This window comes from Canis lupus, chromosome 6, assembly GCF_003254725.2.
Source record: "Canis lupus dingo isolate Sandy chromosome 6, ASM325472v2, whole genome shotgun sequence".
Classification (NCBI taxonomy): Eukaryota; Metazoa; Chordata; class Mammalia; order Carnivora; family Canidae; genus Canis; species Canis lupus.
Genome location: NC_064248.1, coordinates 3,380,057 through 3,407,975, shown reverse-complemented (window position 1 = coordinate 3,407,975; position 27,919 = coordinate 3,380,057). Strand labels below are relative to the sequence as shown.

At 39.5% G+C, this 27,919-nt stretch overlaps 1 protein-coding gene and 1 long non-coding RNA gene across 3 annotated transcripts in view; both read left to right on the top strand.

Annotated features, from left to right (window-relative positions):
• Window positions 1-21,374, top strand: part of LOC112646106 (uncharacterized) — a 71,025-nt gene extending 49,651 nt beyond the window's left edge. The window contains exons 3-4 of one of the 2 annotated variants that reach the window (XR_004816872.2): window positions 10,874-10,948; window positions 21,253-21,374. This is a non-coding gene — a long non-coding RNA (uncharacterized LOC112646106). The remainder of the gene's footprint in view (window positions 1-10,873; window positions 10,949-21,252) is intronic. The other variant, XR_003127459.3, reaches the window with a different exon arrangement.
• AUTS2 (activator of transcription and developmental regulator AUTS2) overlaps window positions 1-27,919 on the top strand; it is a 1,134,993-nt gene that overhangs the window by 239,915 nt on the left and 867,159 nt on the right.

The window sequence follows — 27,919 nt, the reverse complement described above, 5'->3', positions numbered from 1 at the left end:
TATTTCTTCCTGTTCCAGTTTTGGTAGTTTGTGGCTTTCCAGGAATGCGTCCATTTCTCCTAGATTGCCTAATTTATTGGCGTATAGCTGTTCATAATATGTTTTTAAAATCGTTTGTATTTCCTTGGTGTTGGTAGTGATCTCTCCTTTCTCATTCATGATTTTATTAATTTGAGTCTTCTCTCTCTTCTTTTTAATAAGGCTGGCTAATGGTTTATCTATCTTATTAATTCTTTCAAAGAACCAACTCCTGGTTCTGTTGATCTGTTCCACAGTTCTTCTGGTCTCGATTTCGTTGAGTTCTGCTCGAATCTTTATTAACTCCCATCCTTTGAATGGATGCTTGTATTGCGATGTATTTCCCCCTCAGGACTGCTTTTGCTGCATCCCAAAGATTTTGGATGGTTGTATCTTCATTCTCATTAGTTTCCATGAATCTTTTTAATTCTTCCTTAATTTCCTGGTTGACCCTTTCATCTTTTAGCAGGATGGTCCTTAACCTCCACGTGTTTGAGGTCCTTCCAAACTTCTTGTTGTGATTTAGTTCTAATTTCAAGGCATTATGGTCTGAGAATATGCAGCGGATGATCCCAATATTTTGGTATCGGTTCAGACCCAATTTGTGACCCAATATGTGGTCTATTCTGGAGAAAGTTCCATGTGCACTTGAGAAGAATGTGTATTCAGTTGAGTTTGGATGTAAAGTTCTGTTGATATCTGTGAAATCCATCTGGTCCAGTGTATCATTTAAAGCTCTCGTTTCTTTGGAGATGTTGTGCTTAGAAGACCTATCGAGTATAGAAAGAGCTAGATTGAAGTCACCAAGTATAAGTGTATTATTATCTAAGTATTTCTTCACTTTGGTTAATAATTGATTTATATATTTGGCAGCTCCCACATTCGGGGCATATATATTGAGGATTGTTAAGTCCTCTTGTTGAATAGATCCTTTAAGTATGATATAGTGTCCCTCTTCATCTCTCACTACAGTCTTTGGGGTAAATTTTAGTTTATCTGATATAAGGATGGCTACCCCTGCTTTCTTTTGAGGACCATTCGAATGGTAAATGGTTCTCCAACCTTTTATTTTCAGGCTGTAGGTGTCCTTCTGTCTAAAATGAGTCTCTTGTAGACAGCAAATAATTGGGTCCTGCTTTTTTATCCAGTCTGAAACCCTGCGCCTTTTGATGGGGTCATTAAGCCCGTTCACATTCAGAGTTACTGTTGAGAGATATGAATTTAGTGTCATCATGATAACTATTCAATCCTTGTATTTGTGGACTGTTCCACTGAACTTCTTCTTAAAGGGGAATTTTAAGAGTCCCCCTTAAAATTTCTTGCAGAGCTGGTTTGGAGGTCACATATTCTTTTAGTTGCTGCCTGTCTTGGAAGCTCTTTATCTCTCCTTCCATTTTGAATGAGAACCTTGCTGGATAAAGTATTCTTGGTTGCATGTTCTTCTCATTTAGGACCCTGATACTCTGGTTTCTCTTAAGATCGCATAAATCTTTCGCCTTTTACTCATTTAGGACCCTGAATATATCCTGCCAGCCCTTTCTGGCCTGCCAGGTCTCTGTGGAGAGGTCTGCTGTTACCCTAACGCTCCTCCCCATAAAAGTCAGGGATTTCTTGTCTCTTGGTGCTTTAAGGATCTTCTCTTTATCTTTGGGATTTGCAAGCTTCACTATTAAATGTCGAGGTGTTGAACGGTTTTTATTGATTTTAGGGGGGGATCTCTCTATTTCCTGGATCTGAATGGCTGTTTCCCTCCCCAGATTAGGAAAGTTTTCAGCTAGAATTTGTTCAAATACATATTCTGGCCCTCTGTCCCTTTCGGCGCCCTCGGGAACACCAATTAAACGTAGGTTTTTCTTCCTCAGGCTGTTGTTTATTTCCCCTAATCTATCTTCATGGTCTTTTAATTGTTTGTCTCTTTTTTCCTCAGTTTCCCTCTTTGCTATCAACTTGTCTTCTATGTCACTCACTCGTTCTTCTACCTCGTTAACCCTCGTCGTTAGGATTTCTAGTTTGGATTGCATCTCATTCAATTGATTTTTAATTTCTGCCTGATTAGCTCTAAATTCCACAGTCATGAAGTCTCTTGAGTCCTTTATGCTTTTTTCTAGAGCCACCAGTAGCTGTATAATAGTGCTTCTGAATTGGCTTTCTGACATTGAATTGTAATCCAGATTTTGTAACTCTGTGGGAGAGAGGACTGTTTCTGATTCTTTCTTTTGAGGTGAGGTTTTCCTTCTAGTCATTTTGCTCAGTGCAGAGTGGCCAAAAGCAAGTTGTATTGGGAAAAGGAGAAAAAGAGGGGAGAGAAAGAAGGAAAGAAAAGAGAAAGAGAAAAAAAAGGGAAGAAAAAAAACGAAAAAAAAGAAGAAAAAGTGAAAGAAAAAGAAAGAAAGGAGAAAAAAGGGGGGTGTGGGAAGGAAACAAATCAAAAAGCAAAAAAAAAAAAAAAAAAAGAACCATGGGGGAGTATCTTCTGATTCTGTGTACTTTAAGTCCCTTGACTTCTCCTGGAACTTGTCCCTCTAGCTGGTCTTCTGGGGGAGGGGCCAGCTGTGCTGATTTTCAGGTGTTAGCAGTTGGGGGAGCTGCTGTGCCCCTGCCTGGTGCAGGGCTCAGTGGGGGTTGTTTACCCCGTGAGGCCCCAGGAGCAACAGCCCCAGTGGCGGGGCCAGCTCTGGAGCCCTGGAGTCAGCCCCCGCAGTAGCTCCGGAGCTCTCCGTCTGCAGGGCCTGGAGGCTCCGGGGCGGGGCCGCTGATCTGCTCAGCTCGGGGCAGGAGCGTCCTTGCGGTCCTGGGTCCTCCGGCCTCTGCCGGGATGCGGGGGGGCCGGATCCTGGGCTGTGTCCCGGCGCCCAGCTGCTCCTCGAACCGCACAGCCCCCTCCACACGGAGCCTCTTCCTCTGCCCGAGCCCCTCCGAGCTGCTCCCGGGGCCGCGCAGCCCCCTCCGCGGAGCCGCCGCCCGAGCCCCTCCAGCTGCTCCGGGTCCCGCCGGGTCCCGCCGTGCGCGCTGCAGCCCTTAGGGAGCTCGGCGCACTCTCCTGGGGCGCAGGTGTCTGTTAGTGTCCCCGGGAGCCCAGGGCATCCCCGCCCTCCTGGGTCCTGCTCCAACTCCCTGCGAGTCCCTTTCCGCCCGGGAAGGTCGGTGCAGCTCCTGCTCCTCCGGGACGAGGCTCTCCTGTCCTGGGGACACTCGACCCGGCCTCAGCCCGGCTCCTCGCGGGGCCCCTCCCCCTTGGAGGCCTTTGTTTCTTAATTTCTTTTTTCCCTGGTCTTCCTACCTTGATAGAAGCGCGAACTGTTCTCACTGTAGCATTCCAGGTGTTCTCTCTTTAATTCTCAGGCCGAATTCATAGATTTTCAGGATGATTTGAAGGTTTTCTAGGTAATTTGGTGGTGATTTGGAGACCCTACTCTCCCGCCATCTTGCCCCTCCTCCCATGGTATATTTTTTCCCATGGTTTTATTTTCTACCTGTCTTTATCACTATAGTTGAGGTGAGATTATTAGACCATATAGTTAGTTGGATGATTTTTTTTTAAAGATTTTATTTATTTATTCATGACAGACACACAGAGAGGGAGAGATAGAGGCAGAGACACAGGCAGAGGGAGAAGCAGTCTCCATGCAGGGACCCCAACGTGGGACTCGATCCGGGGTCTCCAGGATCTGGCCCTGGGCTGAAGGCAGCGCTAAACCCCTGAGCCACCCGGGCTGCCCTGGATGATTTTTTAAAATATATTATATCAGCCTTTAAATTGATGTATTTAGATGATTTACTTTTTAATATAATTTTTGATACATTAGGTCTGTTTTGTTTTATTTTCTGTTTGTTGCCTCTGATTTTTGTTTCTCTGTTTTCTTTTTCCTCATTTACTGTGGGTTACTTGAACATTTTTCAGATTTCCTGTTTGATTTTTTTAAGTGTTTTTGAGTTTATCTCTGTATGGATTCTTTAAAAAAGATTTATTTATTTATTTATTTATTTGAGAGGGATCTCGTGTGTGGGGAAAAAAGCAGAGGGAGAGGAAGAGAGAGAATCTCAAACACTGAGCTCAGAGCCCTATGCAGGGTTTTATTCTCATAACCCCGAGATCATGACCTGAGCTGAAATCAAGAGTCGAACACTCTAACCAACTAAGCTACCCAGGTGCCCCATCTTTGTATAGATATTTTTTTTTTACTAGTTGTTCTGAGTATAAGATTTTCCACACATAACTTCTCACAGTCTATTAGTTTTGATATTTTACATGTTTATGTGAAGTATAGAATTTTATCTCTCATTTAAAAGATAATTGTTTTAAATATTTTTATTTATATATTGAAAACTATAGTTGATAGTGTTAATAAGTTGTGCTTCAGTAGTCAAACATGATTTAGGAAACTTAAGAATAGAAGAAAATATATTCTATTCACCCATATTTTTGTTTTATTTTTTTTCTTCCTAATGGTTTAAGATTTTTTAAAATTATTTTCTTTCTATTCGGAAAATTTACTTTTGCCATTCTTGAAGGTTATACTTATGAAAATTCTTGTTAGTTTTTCTTCATCTGAGAATGACTTGATTTCCTGAAGGCTGTTTTGCTAGTACAGAATTCTAGGTTGATAGTTCCTTTATTCGAGTCATTGAAAAGTGTTGTGGCACTTCCTTCTGACTTTTATGATTTTGGATGAAAAAGAAACCTACTTTCATTCAAATTGTTTTCTTATTACTGTATGTAATGCATTATTGCTCTCTAGATATTTACAGAAGCCTTTCCTTTGTCTTTTAGTTTTCAGGAGTTTGACTGTAATGTGTCTCAGTGTAATTTTTTTTTAATCCTGTTTGGAGGTTTCTCACTTATTCTCTTATAATCTTGAAACTGTAGGTTTATGTCTCTTCCCAAATTTTGGGAACATTTTCAGCCATTATTTCTTTGAAACTTTTTTTTTTTAGCTGCATTTTCTTTGTTCTTTCTGTGACTCAGAAGTAAGAATGTTAAATCTTTTTCTTTTTTTATTCAGTAGTCCCACATTTCCCTGAGGCTCTGTTCATTTTTTTTCAACTTATAATCATTTTAGTTTTATTTTATTACATATAATTTTAGTTTGTTTTATTATTTGGGAAAATATACTTAATATAAAATTTACCATTTTAATAATTTTTAAATGTACAGCTCAGTAGCATTAGATATATTTGCAGTGTTTTGCAACTATTGCTACTATTATCCAAACATTTTCCTCACCCCCAAGTAGGAACTCTGTGCCTAGTAAGCAATAATTCCCTTTTCCCCTTCCCTTCAGCCCCTGATACCCTGTATTAATCCAGGAAATCCTTGAGTATTTTGTTTTGCTTACTATATATTTTTTAGTTCTAAAATTTCCATTTGGCTTTTCTTTATATCTTCTTTCTCTTTTCTGCGACTTTCTTCTTTTGCATTCATTTTAAGTGTGTTTATGATTGCTTGTGGAAGTGCATTATGTACATTTATGATGTACATTTTGAATGTTATGGTTTTTAAATGTTATTTAAATCTGTGTTTTAACAGTTTTTTTCTCGCTCTACTCAGGTAGGGGAAGGGAGGCACCACTTCCTTATATTATTGGGTGTGGGTAGAAGTTCAGGCTTCTTATTTGCCTCCTTATGATTACTACCTTGGTTGGGGAAGGAAGGTAGTAATGTTTTATTGCTGCTCCCATGTGGCCTCCACTGATTACCACAGGTGTGGGGATGTCGAAAAATTGATGAGTGGGTAGTGAAAATCCTGACTCTTCTTTAACCCCCTCTGACACTACCCCAGTGAGGGGAGGGATGCCTTCTTACCCTCCTGGTTGGGGTGAAGTCTAAAACTTGACTGGCATGGTGAGGGGGATGTTGGTGGGTTGTTCTCACCAGGCAGTGTTCTCTGAAGCCACCCTGGTCGCTCTGGGGAGTGCAGGATAGAAGGGGATGGTGGCACAGATAGAAGTCTAGGCTATCCTGCTATGGGTAGGGTTGTATTTATAGGTGTTTAATGGTGTTTGGCTGCAGTAAAGCATTATCTAAATGCTTTCTTGTCTTGCTTTCATGGTACTTTGGCCAGAGACAGCAGGCTTTTCTTAGGATTTGTTTTGTCTGTGCCTGTTCATATTCTGGGTTCCCAGTTTCTGTGGTGCTTAGTCTGGAATTTAAAAGGCAAAAAGAAAGCCCAGGGAACTTTGCCATTCTTTGTGTCCCAAGGCCCTTAGCCATTCTGCCTTTTCTGTCTGCCTTTCAGAATCATCTTATATGTTTGTTTTATATATAATACCTAGGGCTTTGCACTGTGCTTACAAGAGGTGATAGTGAAAAGTACTTCTCTTCCATTTTTAATTTTAAGAATATTGATAGTAATCATTGATATACCTGCATCGCGATTTGCTATGTATTTAAGTGAGTTAAAGTGAAAGAAGATTAGACACTGCCTAAGTGGTATATGGAAGTCATCTTGCTTTAGAGCAAGTGTTTCTTGTTTTTTGAAGTTCCCACAAAGGAATGGTAATCTACACAGACTCTCTTTTTCTTCCTGACCTTATCCTGCCCGTCCTTCCCTCTTTTTGCAGTATTTTTCATAAAACAATTTTACTCAAACTTGTGTTTTCACTTGGAAAACTGTAATATCTGATGTTACGTACTGAACCATTTACCAAGCACTGCGTAATCGCCAGGCACTGGACTAAGTGCCTTTCGGTGATTTTTCACATTCGTCCTAGTAGGTGCTATTATCTTTTTCTGCAGCTGAAGAAAGAGAGACCTAGAGAAGTCAAGTATTTGCTGAAGCCACTTAGCTTGTAAGTGGTAGAATTGGAATTTGAACACAGGTCTCTCAGAGTTTAAAGTTCATGCTCTTAGCCTCCATTCTCCATTCTACTTTTCCCCTGTCTTTTCTCTTGTAGTTCCTTAAACTGAACTCTTTAATGCTTTCTGTTCTGTTGGTAGAGGCCTAATCAGAATTGTTAAGCATTTTATTAGTTTTGTTTGTTTGTTTCAAAAAAGGTAAAAGATACTACCTAGATTTTAATCCAGCATTATTCTCTTATAATGCCATAGTGGTTTTATCTGCAAACGTGTGGTGTTTCTGGCAAAATACAAGATGTGATCAAGTGAATGTGTTGTCCCAATTGATTCATCCTTAGTGTCACTCTAATTTTATTTCTAAAAGATTAAGTAGTTATTTTTTTCACTTCTCTGCTGGAGAGTGAGTGGTTCATTCAGCAATTATTTATTGAGCGACTACTGTTTGATAATCATGGTAGGGGCTGGGGATATTCAGTAACAATGTGTTTCTTTGTTCTTGACATTGTTCTGTGACTTTAGTTTTATCTGTCTTAGGACTCTTTCAATTTCTACGCCATCAGTAAGATTTTATTCTTTTTCTTTCTTTTTTTTTTTTTTTTTTTTTAATTTCTAGAGGATGGTCCTCTACAAGGGATGTATGTTTGTAAGAAAGAGGTTGGCTTAATTTTTAGGAAGATACTCATTCTCATATTAGGTACACCAGTGTCTATGGTTTATTTTTCAATGCAAATAGATGTTGTAGAGGAATCTTTGCCTCTCAAGTCCATGATTATGAACATATAGCAAACAGCCTTGGGAGATACACTGTCTCTTTTTGGAGCAAAAAGCAGCTTCTTGAAATCTCAAGGCTTCTCTCCTATAACCACACTTTATGTGCAGGTGTCCTCTGGACCATTTTCCCCATCCTGTGGGAGTTGGGCCTCATGGAACCAGTGCAGAACCTGCTGGGGGGTCTGGCTCCTGCAGTTGTCAATAATAAACTGACCTGTATCTCTGATTTGGGAGTTCATATATTGAACCAGCATCCATGAAACTACGGAGCCTATAATATGTCTGATATACCTAGTCTGTGTAAAGTAAAGCTTCCCCTAAAGAGAAGAAACTGGCTTGAAAAACAAATCTAAGCTTATAGTTCATGAGTAAGCTAAGTACTAAACTGGTCTTGCAGTTGTGAAATTAGTATTTTCTATTTCATTGCTATGAAATCATAGAATCTTATTATTAGGCCCTAAGGGACGCATTCACCCAAACCACTCCTTTTATAGACAAGAAACCTGAAATCTGGAGCGATCAAGTGACTTCTGTCACCTTTCTGTGACCAACGCAGGACTAGAGCTCAGCCTTCTAACTCAGAGTCCTGGGTCCTTTTTATATGACTGATATTTTTTGTTGCTATCTAAGGAGATGGTATGAACACTAGCAGTCTTGTTTCATCCTAATCCTGTATATATCCAAAATTCTTCTTTTGCAGGATTTCAGCTTTCTCAACTCTGGTTGTAGATACTCCAGGCACTTAGTATAGTTGGTCCCTAGTTGAACTAGGTAAAGATTTGAATTGTTTCATTAATTCACATTGCTTTGTTTTTTAGACTTCAAATGTTGGTCACAGTCTCTGTAACTCCAGACTTGTAATGAACGCCTTAGGTAGATAGATGATTTTTGGTTTTATTTTTTATTAAAAGGAAACAGAAGGGCTGAGAATTATGGGCTTTTGCTGTGAGGGCCCCTCATCCATGCTTCCAGCCTCTATTTTTTTCACTCTCAGTAACTTGTCAGCCAGCTTCTCCTTTAGGTCATCAGAGTTAGGGAATCCTGGGGCCCTTCTTCTGGCTCATTTCACTGTGGGACAGCTTTCATCTAAAAAAAAAAAAAAAAAAAAAAAAATCCCTCCTTTGATTGAGAGACTACTAGCTAGTCTTTGGCTTTCCCAGTGATTTTTTTCTCAGTGGATGGAGTCAAATCAGATTTCTCTGTGTTTCCTGCCTGAATGTTCCAGATTATTTAAGCCATTTCTCACTTCCTAGATTTTAGGAAATTCATTATTCTATATGGTTAATTTTCTTGATGGCCCTCCTGATATGAGCCACAACAGTTAAATGGGCATTTCAGGAGTAGGCCGACTCCCAAGGAAGCAAGCTGTGCTCCCCTGCCCAGGGCCCACTTGGAGGCTCCTTCCCTCAGCCTGAACCCCAACCAGTAGGGAGGTGATCCTCAGGGCTCAGGCGTTGGGAGCTGGGCTTTGAGAAGTATACTTTAATAACACATTTCCTGTGTTCTTTCCTCAATTTTTAGTCAGTCTCTCACATCCTTATTATGAAAGACTAATGCCTTAAGATTAATCTTTATTCCGGCTGTTCCCTCCCTGTACGTCACCTTGGCATTGGTCACTCTTTTATGTATTATGTAGGAGATCCTCCATACTCTTGGGTTTCCAGTTTTGATTGACCTTCATCTCCTAGTTCCCTCATCTAAGCCCAGTGCACTAAACAGTTGCATGTCCTTGTCAAGTCCCTTAACTCTCAGTGTCAATTTTTTCAATTGGATACTGAGTCACATCAAACATAAAAAATCAGTGAAATCACACATAGGACAGTGTTTTGTGATCAATAAGTTGTCATCTAAATATGATCTCATTGTTGCTGTAACCCTTGTTTCTTCAGTATATACAATTGGATCAACTGAGTGAGTGTTAGCCCTGGAACATTCCATGGGTTCCTTTGTTGGTTATTGCCTTAGATTGGTGGTATATTGGGACATTTGTACACAGTGGACATGGACTGACAAGCATTTGAAATGCCCACATTTCTGTTTTTCGAGGAACTGCTATTTCCCTTTAAAGCTAGGACTTCAGAGCTCCAGAGGATAGGATATATGAGGTTTTTTTGTTTTGTTTTGTTTTGTTTTTTTCCTGTTTATATCTGTTCACCAGTAATCCTTAAGTCCTTTGCCTAGTTCCTTTGGCCCTAGGCACTTGGAATGATGGATTTGTCGAGAGTCAGACATGTGCAGTCTATTCAGACAAACACTGAGGGCTCCTCCTCTCTTCCCTCAAGCTAAGCAACCCCTTTGGAATGTCTAATGAAATCCGTGCTCTTGCATGCTGCATTAAAGCAAAACAGGCAGCCCTGGAAATGAGCCCTAAGAGGTATGATTATTATATGTTGGTTTTTATTTGCCTGTTTTGACAGTGTTGTGCAAATGAGGGCCCTGCTGACACAGCCAAATCACAGTGAGCTTGTCTTTGCTGTCTTAACTTCTCCCTCACAGTTCTGGCACAAAGACTGTCTGCCAAACCTTCTTGGAGACAATGATAAGACAGACACTGTCTTCTTACTGATATTAGGGCAGGTTATCATTGTTTTTACTTAATACTTTAAAGGGAGGAGTAGGGTTTTAGTGAGTGCTTGAAATTTTGTTTATTTATTGCCCTGGAGATACAGATAATTAGTTTATTATATAAAAGTTCACATAGTATCCTCCGAGATTAAGGCTGTAGTAGCTGAAATTGATCCATTGTCTCCTCCTCAGACCCTCAAACAGCCTTCTTAGAGAGTTGTCCAAAACAAGGATCTAGCGTATAAATAGTTCAGTGCAAATTTATCATCACTTCCAGGAAATAGCACAGAGTGCATGGCCTGGCCTGCCTGTGGTTGGTATGAAATACCATTTTCATATGTTCAGGGTAGCAGAAGTTTTGATTGTTGCTGCTACTGTCAAAATAGTCACCGGGATATCAGTGGGTTGTGGTGGGTTTAACAGTAATAGTTTAAAAAAAAATGAGGTTGGAGCTGAAAAGTTGCAATACTTTGTTGGATATACACTACTTTTCCAGTTAAATCAGAGCTGTCACTTGTCCTGGTGGGATAGTCACCTCTTCAACTCTGAAAAGAGGTTGGACATGGTGACCTTCAAGGTCTTTTCTCTCCAGTCTTTCTGCTTAATTTCAAGGTGGGTCCTCAATCTTGTTTCAACCATTAGGTTCAAATGCGTCACCTGCTGAGCTGCTTTATTCTGAGAATAGGACGGATAGACTTGTACTTTCTCTTTCCTCCCTTCCCAGTGGTACTCTGATGGAGTTAGAAGGCGTGGGGGCCAGGAGCCAGTGCAGCCTTGGGAAGGAAGAAGAGAAGTGAAGGTACTAAAGAATGTGAATACCTGGTGTGCAGCCCTTGAATTAAAAAAAAAAAAAAAAAAAAAGTTCGCAGAGTAAAAACTGGTCTGCCTGCCTTATTCTTTGAGGTCAAGAGGAATTGGTCTGGCTACCTATTTTAGGCCCTGTAGAGTCAGAGACTGAGTCTTAGATTTATTCTCTTAGCCCTGACACTGCCTTGTATGAACTGGATATCATGTAGGTATTAATTGTTTCTGCTTTACTTAACTTCCTGGAAATCATTGGAGTTATCACGTGAATAGGACGATTATATTAAATATTATCTAGAAAGGGTCCAAGCTTGTAGCATGTTCATCATTCCAAAAATTGTGTTCATTGAAGCAGAGAACCTTGTCAAGACAGTCATTACCAACATTTACAAAATGAGACCAAGAGCTGTTAACAGCTGGATAGAAGTTGAGGGTTTTGTGCTTTCAAAAGAAACAAAGGAGGTTTAAAAATATTTCAGTGGGTAAATATTTTTTAAACAGAAGTAGATATAAAGAAGTCAGTAGAGGAAAAGAGACAATGGATATAAGATCTTTATGTTGTGGTCATATTAAAGCTCATTGTTAAATTAAAAAAAATTGTTAGCTTCCATGTATCCTGTTTTGCAGGATAACTTTATTTTAATGTATCCTCAAAACTGACCTGAGAGTTTGCTGACCTCTTAGACAAGCTGAAATACATGATCTAATGTTACTCTGTTAAATTCCCCTACTCTGTTAAGCCTGTCAGGGCCAGAGTGAAAAAAGTCTTATTGGAGTATCTGAACTTTAAATCATTGAGTTTTAATCCTGGAAGTGACTTTGAGGATCTGAGACAGAGCCCCCAAATCCACACATTTCCTGGGGCTAGACAGGTAGCATAATTGAATGAATTGGACAGGTATAAGCAACAGGGAGCAATTGGTGTGGGGGGGGAGGGAGACAAGAGACAGCTGAGATGTTCCAACTCAGAAATGTTACAGAATATTCTCCTGCCTAACAGACTGTTCTAAGGGCTGGTTCATTTGGCGTTTGAGGGCCCCTTGATCCTATGTTTTGGGTTACCTATCACTTTTTTTCAGTAGGATGATCTGTGTACAGATAGGAAGTCATTTGTCTAAGGACAGACCACTAGTGAGATCCAGAGCCTGATGCTCTGAGTCTCAGTGTGGTGTGGTCCTTCTACTACACCATGAAGATACCTAAATGGTAAACTAGGAGCACCTTGTTTTTTACCCTAGGGACTAAAAACTTAGTCTGAACTACTAGCTTTTTTAGAGAGGTCACAGAATGAAAAACACTAATTTTTTTTTTTTTTAATATTCATTTGAGAGCAAGCAATAGAGTATTAGTGGTGGGGTGGGGGGCTAAGGGAAGGGGAGAAGCAGACTCCCCACTAAGCAGGGACCCTGACCTGGGGCTTGATCCCAGGACCCTGAGATTATGACCTGAGCCAAAGGCGGTTGCTACCCATTGAGCCACCCAGGCTCCCCCTCAAACTACACTAATCTTAAGGGATAGCCTGATAAAACTTAATATATGTGTACCTTTATGTCACTATCAGCCAGATCACCCCAGGCTCTTTCCACCCCAACATATGCACTGTAACCACAATTTATCATGGAACCAAGGCTCTTCTACCTTGAGAGCTGATCCATCTGTCACTGGCTCCATTTCTCCCCATACTGCTCCTTCCTCATTATTTCCTGCTTCAGATTCAATTGTAAAGAGCTATAGCAAACACAGGGGTTTGGTTAAATTTTTCATGCATAAGTCCAACAGAATGTTGGATTTCTTTAAAGTGAGCACTCTCTGTCATTGCTTCACCAGAAGCTAGGTGCCAACACCCGTAGAATGTCTCTTTTCAGAGGGTCCTGATAGTGCTATTTCTTGTAGTGGCAGTGCTTTATAGAAAAGCACATTTAGGTCACATGATATTTGCCATGATATTGGACATTATGATGCCACTTTTCCTCTGAAAGAACTTCAGAAGTTCATTTCATGATTTTATTAAGTCAAAGGCCCATATCTCATTGCATTGGGCATAGCCCTCAAAGCCCTGGTGACTGACTCACTGGAAATATAAGTAAGGCAACACCAAAAACAAGACCCATCTCAAAGGCAATGCAACTTCATTAAAAAAAAAAAAAAAAAAAAATGGTTCCCAGGCTGAAGCTGTTAAGCAGATTTTTATGCAGGGCTTCAAGTTACTAAAAAAGCAGGACTCAATATGTCTTTACCTTTGATTTCTAGGAGGGAGTGGGAAGCAATGCTGCTACTCCTCCCCACCCCCAGAGTTTTACCGTATTCTGAAAGCAGTGCTTGAACCTATAAATGGATTTTGGCTGTCTCCTAGTGCAGGGATTAACAGAATTATAAGGGTATGCTGCATAGTGGTTGGGAAAATAGGGAGGATGCTTTTCTCTTTTTGTGGATGAACATGGTGCTGCTTTCTCTTGTCTGCGGATGTTCCCTATAAAGCAGTCTGTCACTTTGAAGAATGCACATACTGTACCATCTCACAGTTATAAAGGTTAAGTAAGCATCTTGAGCAGTGCCCCACCGCTTTTGTACTTTCCTTAATGTCAGCTGATAAAGGATTATTGAAAAAAGCTTGCAAGGAGATAAAAGGCTTGCAGGTTGAGGTTGAACAATTGAAATTTTCTGTTCCCAGTGTAGTAAATTACCAATGGCAGATTTAACGTTTGTTAATTATCAGAGCAAAGTACTAAGGATTGTTTTCTTTTGCCTAATTAATTACCTCATCTGGAGTGGAATGTTAATTCAGATAAATGATTATTTCTTAATACCTCTGAAGCTTTCCTTTGAGTCTCCTGGAATTACCAGTCCCAAAGTTTGGTTTCCTTACTTTCTGAGGAAAGATGTGGATAAGAGAACAATATGGCTAATCTGCTAGCTTTTTTCTGTCTCAGAAGATGGCTGGAAAACTTGTTTAGACTTTGGGTGATAGGTTGATTTGCTGTGTGCTATTTAGTGGAACGTGAGTTGGTTTCCTTGAGTTGTGTGCTTCATAATCAAGGTTTTTACTTAGTCTCACACATAGTTCTGAATTTAACTTTGGACACTCTCTTTAAAAAGACCTTTGGAAAACTCATTTTGGGATTCCTGTAGTGAACATTAAAAATTGTGTCGTTTGGAAAGGATGATGCAATTTCCTTAACTGGCTTTTCATCTTGAAGTCCTGTTATCTCCTCATGTTTATCCTTGGAAAAATGTCCTTTAGAATTCAGAATCCTAGACAAGTTTTATTCTTAGATACAAGTTTTGTAACTTCTTTTTTTTTTTTAAAGATTTTATTTATTTATCATGATAGGCATAGAGAGAGAGAGAGGCAGAGACACAGGCAGAAGGAGAAGCAGGCTCCATGCTGGGAGCTGGATGTGGGACTTGATCCCGGGACCCCAGGATCACTCCCTAGGCCAAAGGCAGGCACTGAACCGCTGAGCCACCCAGGGATCCCCAAGTTTTGTAACTTCTAATAGTTAAAAGAATAATATTCAAAATGGTAAAATCATTATTTTCATGCAGATAGATATTAAATGTATACATATTTAAAAAATTTTAAAATTTTTTATTACATGAGAGAACTGGCAAATGTTACTTAGGGTTCACATGAGAAGCCAGAGAATCAAATTTATATGGAGTAAAGGAATGTTGAAAAAAATGTCAAGAGGTCCCCTGGGTGCCTCAGTGGGTTGAGTGTTGGACTTTAGGTTCTGGTTGTGGTTGTGCTCTCATGGTCTTGGGATCCAGCCTGGTCAGACTCTGGGGTGGGTGAGGAATCTGTTTCAGATTCTCTCTTCCACTCCCTCACCCCCTGTACCACCCTTGCTCCTTCATGCTCAAGTGGTTTCTCTCTTAAATAAATAATAAAAAAAAAATAAAGTCTTTAAACAAATGTCACCGGAACACAAAGCTGACTCTAGCAGGGGCAGGGCTATTCTTCTAGAGGAGAGAAGTTATTTGCATATCTATAAACAGCTTATGGAGTTGTAAAATAGCCTAGCTAAAGACAAAGGTACTTGTCTGGTAAGATGAGACACTCCTCAGTGCTCCAATTTTCCCTGAATGGAGTTCTAGTAATCCCTTTTACTTGTTTTGGTGGTCAGAAGATTCCCCTTACACAGTTTTGCATGAGATTTTGGTCATTTCTGTAGAATGTTACTGTCTCCTCAGAGTAGATTAGAGGTTTTATGTGATTTATTTTTCTTTCTGGAAGAGAGCTTAAAGTTCCCTGGGGAGAAGAGCACGTAATTCCAGGCTACTAGAAAGGTCACTGTTGGCATGTGACCAGTCACCCTGTATTGTCTACTCCCACTGTTCTTCAAGATGTGAAAAGACAACTGGATTCTGTCTAAAATTATCTGAGGGCAAAGTCTAGAGCCTGGTATTAAATGGATAGTCCTGTTTTCTTTTGGTGTTGCCAAGCTTTGAGCTGTTTAAAAGGTTGCTTGGCATAATGCCTTCTGAGTTAGGAAGTTGTCTGTTTAGTGAAGGGACTTTTGAGACACTGCTCTGGGACAACCCAGTCCTACCACATATATTCACTGAGTCTTCCAAAGACATTAGAGGTCTGGAGGTGTGGTGGGGTACATTTGTGTATATATGTATATGCATGTATGTACCTGTGTATGTACACACGTATATGTATATGAATAAATGCATGTATTCATATAACTCTATAAGGCAGAGATTGGCTTTAGGGGGTCTGCAAAATTCAGTAATGGTGCATTTCTCTAAGACTTGGTTGTGTCTGTGAGATTCTCATGTTCTCAGAGAGTTTTATGATTCCCCCAAAATTTAAGGGACACTGACAGAAATTATGTCTTCCATAATTATTCTGAATCCTATGTATTGCTATGTGCATGACTTAAAATAGGAAAAGTTTAGATTAAGACTGTGCCTAATTATAGCGTCTACTGCAGTAGCCACAGGTGGATTAAGTAGTATGGCCTTGCTGCAGAGCTGGGAGGCTGTATGTGTGCTTCCACACCAAGCCTAGTGCAATGTGGGTGCGCTGAAATAAAGCCGTGGAAAATAAAAAAGACCATTATACCATGAGGTCCAGCAGCATCTTGGGAGAGGCTGACCAAAAAACCTTCTGGCTTCTGTGTTGTGCTGGGTGCTTGCAAGCCTGGGGATCACTCAGGCCTGCAGTCTGCAGCCCTGTGACTCTGACTGCTGACTTGGGCAGTGGGTCTGATACTAGGAAGTGTAGTGTAGTGGTGGGAGTTTAGTCCCAAGTAAAATAATTACCCCCGCTAGGCATTACAGTTTTTAAGCCCAAAAAGATCTTTCTGCCTTCAGCCAGGATTTAGAGCATATCAAGCAGGTGCCATGTCTCTAATAACCCGTACTTTATTCCAACTTTGAGTAGATTGCTGGGAGATTTTAAATTCAAATACTCCCACATTCACTTTGTTTAGGAAATAACTGTAATAGAGCAAATTGTTTCCTCTTCTTTATTTTTTTTTTCTTCCACAGTACAGCCAAGTGAGAGCAAATCAATTCACGCTCTTTTTTTTTTTTTTTTTTTTTCCTGTTTCCTGTGTTGGGGAGAAGGGATCACACAGCTCTCCCTTCCTGCTGCTGCCCTGTGTGAGGGTGTGGCTCCCTCTCCTTAATTTGTCATCTGAAAGCAATTTTGCTCAATTAAAGATTAGAATTAAATTTCAGTTGTGGGGCTTCTGTGCAAAGGAAATGATGCATTAATGAACACACAGATGTCATCTTGCAGCCATGCTGTTTGCAGAACACTTTCTTCAGGACTCAAATAATAAAAGGAGCCCTGGCAGCAGGAGCATTGTTTACTCGTTGGCATACTAAGTGGAGACACTCACATTTATTTGCAAACCATTTATCATTCTATATACTGGGAGGGAAAACATCTTTTATCTAAAATATTTGAAATAATGATTCCTCAAATCAGATAAAAGGGACATTAATGCTAGGTGCCATGCAGTAAATTGCATAATGCTATTGGGTTGGCACTGAAGCCATGATTTGTGATGATGCTAATGATCTACTCAAATAAAAGGAAGTTGAGTATAAAAAGAGAATATTCCTGGAAAGAGACAAGGCAACCAGTGAATTAAAAGTGTAGTGGGAAAGGAAAAAAAAATGTGTAGGATCATATTTCACTTATTGGAAGACCCATCTGCTCTTCTGTACACACATTATGTAAGTTTTACTCTATATTACAAATATCCTGTGAGGTGGATAGGAAGTTCATATATCTGCCTTCAATTCTTTTTTTTCTTTTTTTTTTTTTAACTCAGTCAGACATGAATGAACAAAGATTTATGTCTTGCATGTGGAATATTATAGTACGGCAGCCTTTTTTTCTCTGTTTTTAAGAATTATAAATTTTGACTATGCACTGCTGTGCTTTAATGGTTGTGACTTCTAGGTGGGAGAAAGCAGCAAGTGGGGAGTGGGAGCTTGGTGGAGGTGGGAAGGGTTTCTGTGTGACAGCATTGATTTATGTAGTCTTCGGGCTGGGACTCGCATATGCTCTTTGGCGTTCATGGTTAATAGGCATGCTTCCGGTTAGTGTCTAGACCTATGTCCAGTATGTCCTGAGTTACTGTTAGTTTTTTGATGCTGTAATCTCTGTACTGTACAGAATTTCTAAATGTTTTTCAAACACAGAGAGTTCTTACTATTAGGGGGCATCCACACTGGTCATGAATGTCAATATAGATGAAATGTCACTTAAGACCTAATCCCCTAGTTCATGGACCCTTTCTCATTCTTCTTCTCTTGTTACAAAAAGTCTTTGTAATGTTTGACAAGGGTTAATGGTTCTCTCCTTGAAATGTTTTCTGTGGCTTCTAAGACATCACAGTTTTCTTTTGTTTTATCCATGTCTCCTGCTAAAGCCATTTCTCTTCTGGTCTTACTTCTTTTTCTAACCCCCTCTAACTGTGCATACTACCCTGAGTTCTATTTTACTAACTCTTCTTCTTACTTGCAGACCTCATCAGTGCACATTATCGAAATGCCATTAACGTCTCCCAATTTTTATTTCCAGTCAAAAATTTCTTTCCCAACTCCATATCCATATATTTCTTTCTGGAAATTTCATAGAACATAAATGTGTGTTGGATAAAATGTACCCTTTCTTAAATTCATTCTTACTTCTCAGTAATGGCCCCTACATTTTCTGGGTCATTCTGGCTAAAAAAATTTACTGGTATTTGTAGCCTTCTCCCTTTCTTTGCTTCTCTTGAGTTCCTAATCCCCCCCCCCCTTTTTTTTTGCTGCCTACTTTATTCAGATCCTCATTACACATCACCCACACGGTTTTAGTAGCATCTTAACTGCTCTTGTGGTCATGGTATCTTTCCCCAAAACCTTCTTATAGCTCTATGTTTATTGCAACATACTGTTCACAGCTTTCTAAGGCCTCCTTTTGCCTGACAGGTAAGTCAAAACTTCCTAGGCATGTGATTAAGCAGTGCCTTCCCTCCTTCAACAACCCAGGCTTATTTTCATTAACTCTCCCCTTATAGATGCTTGTTCTGTTTTCCTCATTCTTTCATACCACCCTTTCCAAATCCTGCCCTAGCTAAAGCCCAGCTCAGATGCCTCTTCCAGGAAATCTTCCATGATTACCCACTAGTGCGTACTCTCCCTGCTCCAGGAGTCAGTGGTCACTATACTTGGTTAGGCTACCTGTCACATACTGCAGGTGTTTGTTTAAGGATCTTAGCTCTCTGGTGGATTATAATTGCTGTGATAGCAGGGACCATCATAGAATTTGGTTTGTTAAGTTTGTATTCAGTATGGTGTTGGAAGTACTTTTTTTTTTTGTTTTGGTGTTGGAAGTACTTATTGGAAAAATAAATTATAGAACAAGCCTTCTCATATAACATGTGTCAGAGCATCCTTAGTTTGAGAAACCCAGGTGAAATGAGGTTCTAGTGTAATTTTTTAGGCCTTTTTTCAGTCTTCTGTCACAATACATGATGGTTAGAAAGGTAACACCACAGGGGCTAGAGCAGCTTTGGCTATGATTGAGAATGGAGAAAAAAAAAAAAAAAAGAGAGAACGGAGATAGAAGGATTTGTTCTTATCCTGCAGGCTTCCTAGTGTAGTCTGGGATTGGGATTGCCCAACAATGCCTTAATCCCATGTGTCTCGTGAGTGCTTACATGGTGGGCAAACAGGCTAGGATTTGTGACTGTTGGCCTCTGTTGATGCTTGATGCTTCATGTGGTGGGACTGTGTCAGCCTGAAAGAGGGACTCATGGGTTGCTCAAGTGGTTCTTTAACAGACTGGAGCAAGATAAAGAAATCTTGGAGACAGGGATCTTCAGCCAGGCTTAGCGTTCAGCATGTTCTGTTCATGGTCTCAGACCTACTCTGGCCAGTTTTTCAAAGAAGATGGAGGAGCAGTGGGAGCTGTGTTCACTAGTAGTCTCCTTTCATCTGCTCTGTTGTGGGTCACCTGAAGTGGTCTCAGGATCAGGAACCTTTTCTCTGCTATGAAAGGAAAATCCTGATTCTTGAGCTGATTGTAGAGATGTAGTCTAGGAGGTAAGCAGGCCCTCGGGATCTGGTGGGAGATTGTGATCCCTTGTTCCTGGGCTGCCTGGCTGAGTCAGTCAGAAGGGTGGGTCTTGCGATTGCCTTCTCTACTCCCCTACTTAAGTTGAGTCTGAGCAGTATATGTGGAGATGCTTTAATAAGTGGGTTATATTGAATCCCATTCAATAGGAGTAAACTGGGCAACCAACATGAGGGAGTCGTTTTATTTTAAAAAGCACTGTTCACATTCTTGGACTTCAGAAGCATCCATTTGTTACTTTATGGTTGTGGTGGTTTTCCCCATTTTGGTTTCCCCTGGGCAGTGATGGTGTGGTTCTCAGTTTGATGAACCATTTCCTCTTTGGCCTCTTGCCCTTGCCTAAACTCCCTTCCAGTTAACGGATTTGGGACTATGGTTCTAGAACAAGGTTTACTTTTTCTTGCCTGTGCTCATCTCACTTAGGACTACATAGCAAAAATCTTCTGTTTTTCTTAGCTAACTTCTTTAACTTCTCCTGTCTGTGATGCTTCACATCTTTTTCTTGTTCAGCATGTTTTTCTTCCCCCTAAAATAAAAAAACAGGAATGATTTGAAATAGGCAGCATTGCCAGAATATAAGCAAATGGATATACAGGATATTGGTTAAATTTGAATTTAGATAAATAAAGAATTTTTTAAGCCTAAGTATGTCCCATGCATACAATATTTGGGAATACTTGAAATTTGTATCTGAAATTTGCATTTAGGTGGACATTCTGTATTTTATTCAGTAACAGATGACTACTACATAACTAGCCACTACATAGGCACATATTTAAAGTAAAATTTCATACATAAGAAATTTTTTTTAAATGTTATAAAGAACTAAATCTAAGTTTTTTTTTTTTTTTTAAGATTTATTTATTCATGAGAGACACACAGAGAAAGAGAGAGGCAGAGACACAGGCAGAGGGAGAAGCAGGCTCCATGAGGGAGCCTGATGTGGGACTCGATCCTGGGACTCCAGGATCACTCCCTGAGCCAAAGGCACTTGCTAAACCGCTGAGCCACACAGGGATCCCCCTAAATCTAAGTTTATGGTATGTTACATACCCCTAAAATTTCCCTTGCTATGGAAAAATTGTAAAACAGTCTGTGTGTAAAGTTCACAAGTAAGATAAATCTCTTTATGCTACTTAACCTTGAGCTCCTGTTGGCTATTGGCCATTCAGCTTTGTCTTTCTGCTTCCTGACAAGATGTTTTTCATTTCTGAGATAAGGCCATACATCCATGTATCTGCTTTTTGTGCATGACACGTGATAAAGCATGTATCAAATGTTGAATGTTAAAGTTCTTGAGTAGAATATTCCTTTAAATTGTGACGAGTTTTATTTTATTTTTTGTTATGTTATGTTATGTTATTGAGAATGAGAGAGACACAGACACACACAAAAAAAACTTAGATTTAGTTCTTTATAACATTTAAAAAAAATTTCTTATGTATGAAATTTTACTTTAAATATGTGCCTATGTAGTGGCTAGTTATGTAGTAGTCATCTGTTACTGAATAAAATACAGAATGTCCACCTAAATGCAAATTTCAGATACAAATTTCAAGTATTCCCAAATATTGTATGCATGGGACATACTTAGGCTTAAAAAATTCTTTATTTATCTAAATTCAAATTTAACCAACATCCTGTATATCCATTTGCTTATATTCTGGCAATGCTGCCTATTTCAAATCATTCCTGTTTTTTTATTTTAGGGGGAAGAAAAACATGCTGAACAAGAAAAAGATGTGAAGCATCACAGACAGGAGAAGTTAAAGAAGTTAGCTAAGAAAAACAGAAGATTTTTGCTATGTAGTCCTAAGTGAGATGAGCACAGGCAAGAAAAAGAGAGAGCACGAGCGCTGGTGCCAGTCGTGGGAGGGGCAAAGGGAGAGAAAGAGAATCCCAAGTAGACTTGCACTGAATGTAGAGCCCAACTTGGAGCTTGATCCCACAACCCTGAGATTATGACTTGAGCCCAAACCAAGAATCAGATGCTTAACTGACTAAACCACCGAGGTACCACCTGTGACCAGTTCTTTTCTTTAGCACAGTTTCTTCCTGCATGAAGATCCTTAACATAAACATGTAGATGATGAAGACAGTCAGGTCTTCGTTTGTCTTAGAGTTTTATTTGAGATGAGAGTCTGTCTGCTGCCCAGCTTTTCCACATGCAAGCTAATTATGAGGCTGAATCTCTCTCAAATCATGTTACATTACTCCAAAGCTTAATAGTGATACTGAGACATTTTTTCCACACTTTGCTTTTTTACCAGGCTTACATTGTGATGTGATTCTCATGATAACCTATGAGGGAGCAGTATGGATAGTCTCCCTGTTTTGTAATGAGAAATTTGAATTTCTGATCAGTGAAATGAGTTGTATAAGATCAATTAGGACTTAAATCTTGATCTTGGACTTTCTGGGCCATTGCTCTTTCCACTACCTGGATTGACTTTTGAATATGAGCAAGAGGGGGATTAGGCAGTCTAGGAGTAATTGAACCAGTGTTCCCCTCTGCTAGCTTGGAAAATGAAGAGTTGTCCTCATACCTGTGTATTGTGCTGGAAGAGGTATTTGCCTTTGGTTCAATGCATGCCTGTAACACACCTCAGTTCCTTCTGTGAGCAACAGTCACTGCCCCTGTACAACCACTTCTGAATGAAGTATGTCAGCCACTGTTGATATCTGAGTTGGAAGCAGTGTACTATAAGTGCATGGGCAGGAGTTGTTGGAAGATGTGTTTTCATCCCTGAATTACACAAGCAAAAGACTCGAAAATGAGATTCTTCACAACTATTGGGGAGATTTGGAAGGCTGGAAGAAAGAGAATTCCACCAGGTTTTATTAAGCATCTCCAAGGTATTTTTGGATGTATTAGATAACGTGGATGTGAAAAAGTCTGTTGAGTATTATTCAAGAACTCTTTCACCTTCATATCTTTGCTAGTCTCCTTCCCACCTCTACTTTTTGTTGCTCTCTGTTATTGGATGTATTTTAATTTTGACCTGAGACATTTCTTCCTTTGTTTTCTAAGTCTTCCCGTTTGCATATATTTTTTTCTAAAAGTAGAGTGTGGACTCTTCAAGGTCATCATTCTTAAAATACCATTGCCTCCTTTCTATGTTTTAAGCCAAATTCTGGCTCAAAAGGAAAATACAGCCTCCAGGACTGTCAGCGTTTTTTACTTTATCATATATGTAATATACTTACCTTGTACCCTGAGTTTAGTGAGCTCCCATGTTTATGCAGTTGTATTCATTGGGCATCGTGAATGCTGTGTGCAAATGGGGCAGCAAAGAATGGCAGATATGCCTATTATGTAAATTTCCTCTACTCATCCATATGCTGTTCCATTGTCTCATTAGACTTCATTTACGATACTCAAGCTCCTAGGTAAAGCCATAGATCATTAAACCAGGACAGATCATCATTAAACCTGAGTACAGGACACTGGGCAGTTGCACAGGTTGCGCATCTAGGAAGTTGGACTTGAACATCATAGATAAGAAAGCATGGCAGAGACATACATGCCCATTCTGATAGCCTCCTTCTGTTTTCACACTGAGGAAAGCATGGATTCTCTCTTATTATGTTTCAGAGGTAAGAAAGGTTAGAACATCAGTCCATTGTGCTGTTTGCCCCTTTATCTATAATTTGCTTAAATGTTTTCTTCTGTCTCCTTCCTTTCTTGTCATGTTGAGTATGTCCTTAATATCCAGTGTCGAATATTATGCCTGAGAGTGAAACGGAATTTTATTTTATTTTATTTTATTTTATTTTATTTTATTTTATTTTATTTTATTTTATTTTATTTTATTATTTTATTTTATTATTTTATTTTATTTATTTATTTTATTTTATTTTATTTTATTTTATTTTATTTTATTTTATTTTATTTTATTTTAAAGATTTTATTTAATTATTCAGGAGACATATATAGAGAGAGAGGCAGAGACACAGGCAGTGGGAGAAGCAGGCTCCGTGCAAGGAGCCCGATGTGGGACTCGATCCCGGGACTCTAGGATCAAGCCCTGGGCCAAAGGCAGGCACTCAACCGCTGGGCCACCCAGGGATCCCATGAACCTGAATTTTATTCTAAGCACTGAAATTATAACAAAATGTTTCTGTATTTGATTTCTAATGAATTTGGGACACTGGACTATCTAGAATATCTTAAAATGGGCTTTAGAAATTTTAGCCTCCTCCTACCCCAGATATACAACTTACTTTTCTTTTGACCTGTTATCACTGATGAAAATTCTGAGCTTCTAGTGACTTCTGAGAAAATAGCTCTCCTCCCTCTTTAATTAAATGGTGGTGGATTAACATCCTATGGTCCATTGCAGCTTCCACAATGACCAGTGGGAAGTAGAACTTGTAGAAGATACAGTTTGGAGAATTGCTATTAAATTAGCAAAGAGCCCTCTTTGCTGTGTCAGACGAGAGCCATGAAGTTGATTTACACATTCAGGGTGGTACTTGATATAATCTATATTCTAAAGAGACCCTCTTTTTACTAATCGAGAGGCTATATCACATGCTCATACTTTGTTGTGTGTTTTTTTTAAGATTTATTTATTTATTTATTCATGAGAGACACAGGGGGGTGGGGGCAGAGACACAGGCAGAGGGAGAAGCAGGCTCCATGCAGGAAGCCTGACATGGAACTCAATCCTGGGTCTCTAGGATCACACCCTAGTCTGAAGGCGACACTAAACCACTGAGCCACCCAGGCTGCCCCCTGCTCATACTTTGAAGAGAAAAAAAAAAAAACAAATGTTCTAGGACTTGTAAGTTAAGAGAAGTACCTTAACATAGTGTAGTTCTTTCTTTTTATTATTATTAAAGATTTTATTTATTTATTCATGAAAGACACAGAGAGAAAGAGGCAGAGACACAGGAAGAGGGAGAAGCAGGCTCCATTCAGGGAGTCCGATGTGGAACTTGATCCCAGGACTCCAGGATCATGCCCTGGGCTGAAGGCAGGTGTTAAACCGCTGAGCAACTCAGGGATTCCCCTCCCCCCCTTTTAAAGATTTTATCTATTTATGAGAGAGAAAGAGAGACAGAGAGAGGCAGAGACACAGGCAAAGGGTGAAGCAGGCTCCATGCAGGGAGCCTGAATGGGACTCGATCCCAGGTCTCCAAGATCACACCCTGGGCTGAAGGAGGCGCTAAACCACTGAGCCACCCAGGCTGCCCCAGAGTGTAGTTCTTTAACACATCTGTCTGGCTTTGGAATCAGACTGACTTTAGACTGTCTGCATCATAGAAACTAGGGAATTTTAGGCACATCACCTGCCCTAGTGGTTCTCAATTCTAATGTCACATTTAAGGAACTTTAAAAACATACCCCACAGAGATTGAGATTAAATTCAAATTAGTTGCTTTTGGTTGGGGTCCATTTTTTTTTTTTTTAATCTTTCTAGAAGATTCAGTAAACTGTGCAAGGGTTAAGAACCACTGCCTTAACATCTCTGGCCCTCAATTTCCTATCTGTATGGTGGGAGGAACAAAGTTCCTAATTTATAGGGTTGTAGTGAGGTCTAGTTTAGTAGTGAGGTCTAGTTTAATGAGCACAGCACCTGGTCAGTGTTACGTGTGTAGTAAATGTGAGCTACCATTAGTATGACCACGCTTACTGAGTCTTTGTTGAGATTGGCATACATTTCTTGAGCTTGAAACGTGTTGATTTGTTAGAAATACTGCAAGGAATAGAAATTGAACCTACCCTAAGGGAATGACTGAAGTCTGATTAGAATATCCTGCATAACTTCCTTCTACCTTCCTGGAAGAGTGTGTCAGAGAATGGTTATAATCACTGACTTTATGTACTAGAGTTGACTCTTGGGAAGCTTTGTGGATCCACACTAAAGAAATTGGAGTTGATCAATGGATAGCCTTTGAAAGTAGCAAACAAGGGAGTGATATGACTAGACCCATACTTTAGAGATGTCATCAATCCTGCAAAAGCGTGAAAGACTAGAGACAGAGATACTAGTTAGGACTAAATCCATGGTGATCAGGCTTTATATATTTATTCCTCCTTTACCCCAGTGCCCCTCTCTCTCATAAATAAATAATTATTTATTTATGAGAGAGAAAGAGAGACAGAGAGAGGCAGAGACACAGGCAAAGGGTGAAGCAGGCCTGCCTGAATGAGGTATTTGCTCTCCCCCATTCAAAACTATTGCACATGAATATCTAGCTAGGCATTTGATAGTATATCAAATAAATATATGCATTTGAAAATCTAAGTCAGCCTTTCCCAAACATTGGAGAGAATCGTTATATTCAGTCCAAGGCATCACTGATTTTGAATAATTAACTTCTCTCCTTTGCATCTGAATGATACTAGTTTGGTACTTTACTGAAGAGAATAGTTACTTCAATCACTTTTTGATCTGTGTGCATCAGAATAGAAATTGTTTCTTGTTTCTGTTTCGGCTAGATTGCACACTTAGTATTAAATTTTCTGACAATATGATTATTATTATTCTTGCTAACTTGACTAAGGTTGCCCTCATCTGATTATTCATATGAGACCCTTGGGGCTAAAAGCTCTATTCTGCCCAGGCCTGGTTCCATTTTTCTATGTAGAACTTATGGTATGAAAACAGTTCACAGGTGTGTCTGAGACACAGAGAGCTTGATGAGAGCCCTGTGCTTTATGCGCAGAAAATGTTGAAGACTAGACTTTCTTTAGCATCATCTAAGGAAGCACACAGTACAAGTTGTCCAGTTTAGCCTTACAGAGAGAGCACCAGTACTTTTCATTAGAGGGCGATGGAAATGGGTCTCTTTGCAGTGATCATGGCCACAGTGCTCCATCTCAGTCAACCTGCTCCAGGTATGGGAAGGGGGGACAGTGGACCACTCTGAATGTTCTCATGGTCATGTCTGAGAGGGTATCAATAAGCAGCTATTCATACCCAATTGTTCAAATTGATGATTTCTGATTTGTTTTTTGAATATATGTATTGGATGACCTTTTGCCTTTTAAATGCAATTAAGAATTCACTTGATCACTGCCAAATTAGCAGAAACAGTTGTGATCCAAAAATATTGGATTTTATTTTATTTTCAAAAATATTGAATTTTAGATAAAAAAAATTATTTCAGTGTTTATCCAAACTTCTATTGAATGTCTACCAAGGACCAAATGTGATGTTCTAAGAGATTTGATGTGATATGAGACAGTCTTCTCCCTCAAGGGATTCATATTCTAGAACTAGCAGTGATGATAACTGCATAAGCCACCTGATTGATCTAGAATTGCATAAAAACTTTACTGTAGGGATTGAAGTAAGGATTTAATTTCTTTTCCAGTAAGCCTCTACTTGGTATCCATGAAGTACTTGCAATTTTGAGGTTCCCTAGTGAAATGATATCTGACTGTGGGTGTTTCTCTGACAGAATAAAGTTGGATTTCTCTCCTGAGAAACGTGTTGGTGAGCAAGCATTATCACATTCCCCCTTTCTTTGCTATTGCAACACAGTTTCCTATTCAAATAGGCAAATTCCTGATATTTTTGTTAAAAGAAATATGTGGGCCAGATCATATAATACTTTTACATGTTTGATGGCAGCCACTAATTGGCTGGGGACTTGTTACCTAGAGGTCTAGGACCCCCTGAAGTCTTCATTATATTGTTAATACCAAAATATGATACCAAATACTGTTCTTAATGTGGTTCTTTCTTTTTTTTAATTGAGGTGTAATTGGCATATATAACATAATGATTTGGTATTTGTATGTATTGCAAAGTCTAGTAAACATCCATCACCCCACACAGTTACAATTTTTTTGTGTGTGATTAGAACTCTTAAGATCTACTCTCTTAGCAACTTTCAAATATGCAATACAGTATTATTAACTATAGTCACTGAAAGTCATTATTTCTTACATATTATCAGATGCTGAGATTTGGTTTCAGAGAGCACCCTTTTCTACTTCCCTGGTGTGGAGGCAATGATTTGTAGTACCTATAATAATTAATCATTTGGTGATGTTTTTGAGTGTTTCAAGTGTAGGAAATGATTTCTTCCATCAAGATGCTTGCTTCCCTCTGCAAAGTCTAAACCAGAAGCCTCCAGCTTTTTTGATTGTAGGCTCCTATGGGAAAAACCACTTAAAATAAGCGCCCCTGTTAGACATATTTTTATTCATTTAAAAGTTTTATGCATGTGCTGTTGTGTAGGTTGTATAGATCATAAAACATGTAACATTAAAAATTATTGAGTGAAATGAACAAATAGACTTTTTTAAAAAAGATTTTATTTATTTATTCATGAGAGAGAGGGAGAGAAGCAGAGGCAGAGAGAGAGAGAGAAAGGCAGAGACATAGGCAGAGAGAGAAGCAGGCTCCATGCAGGAAG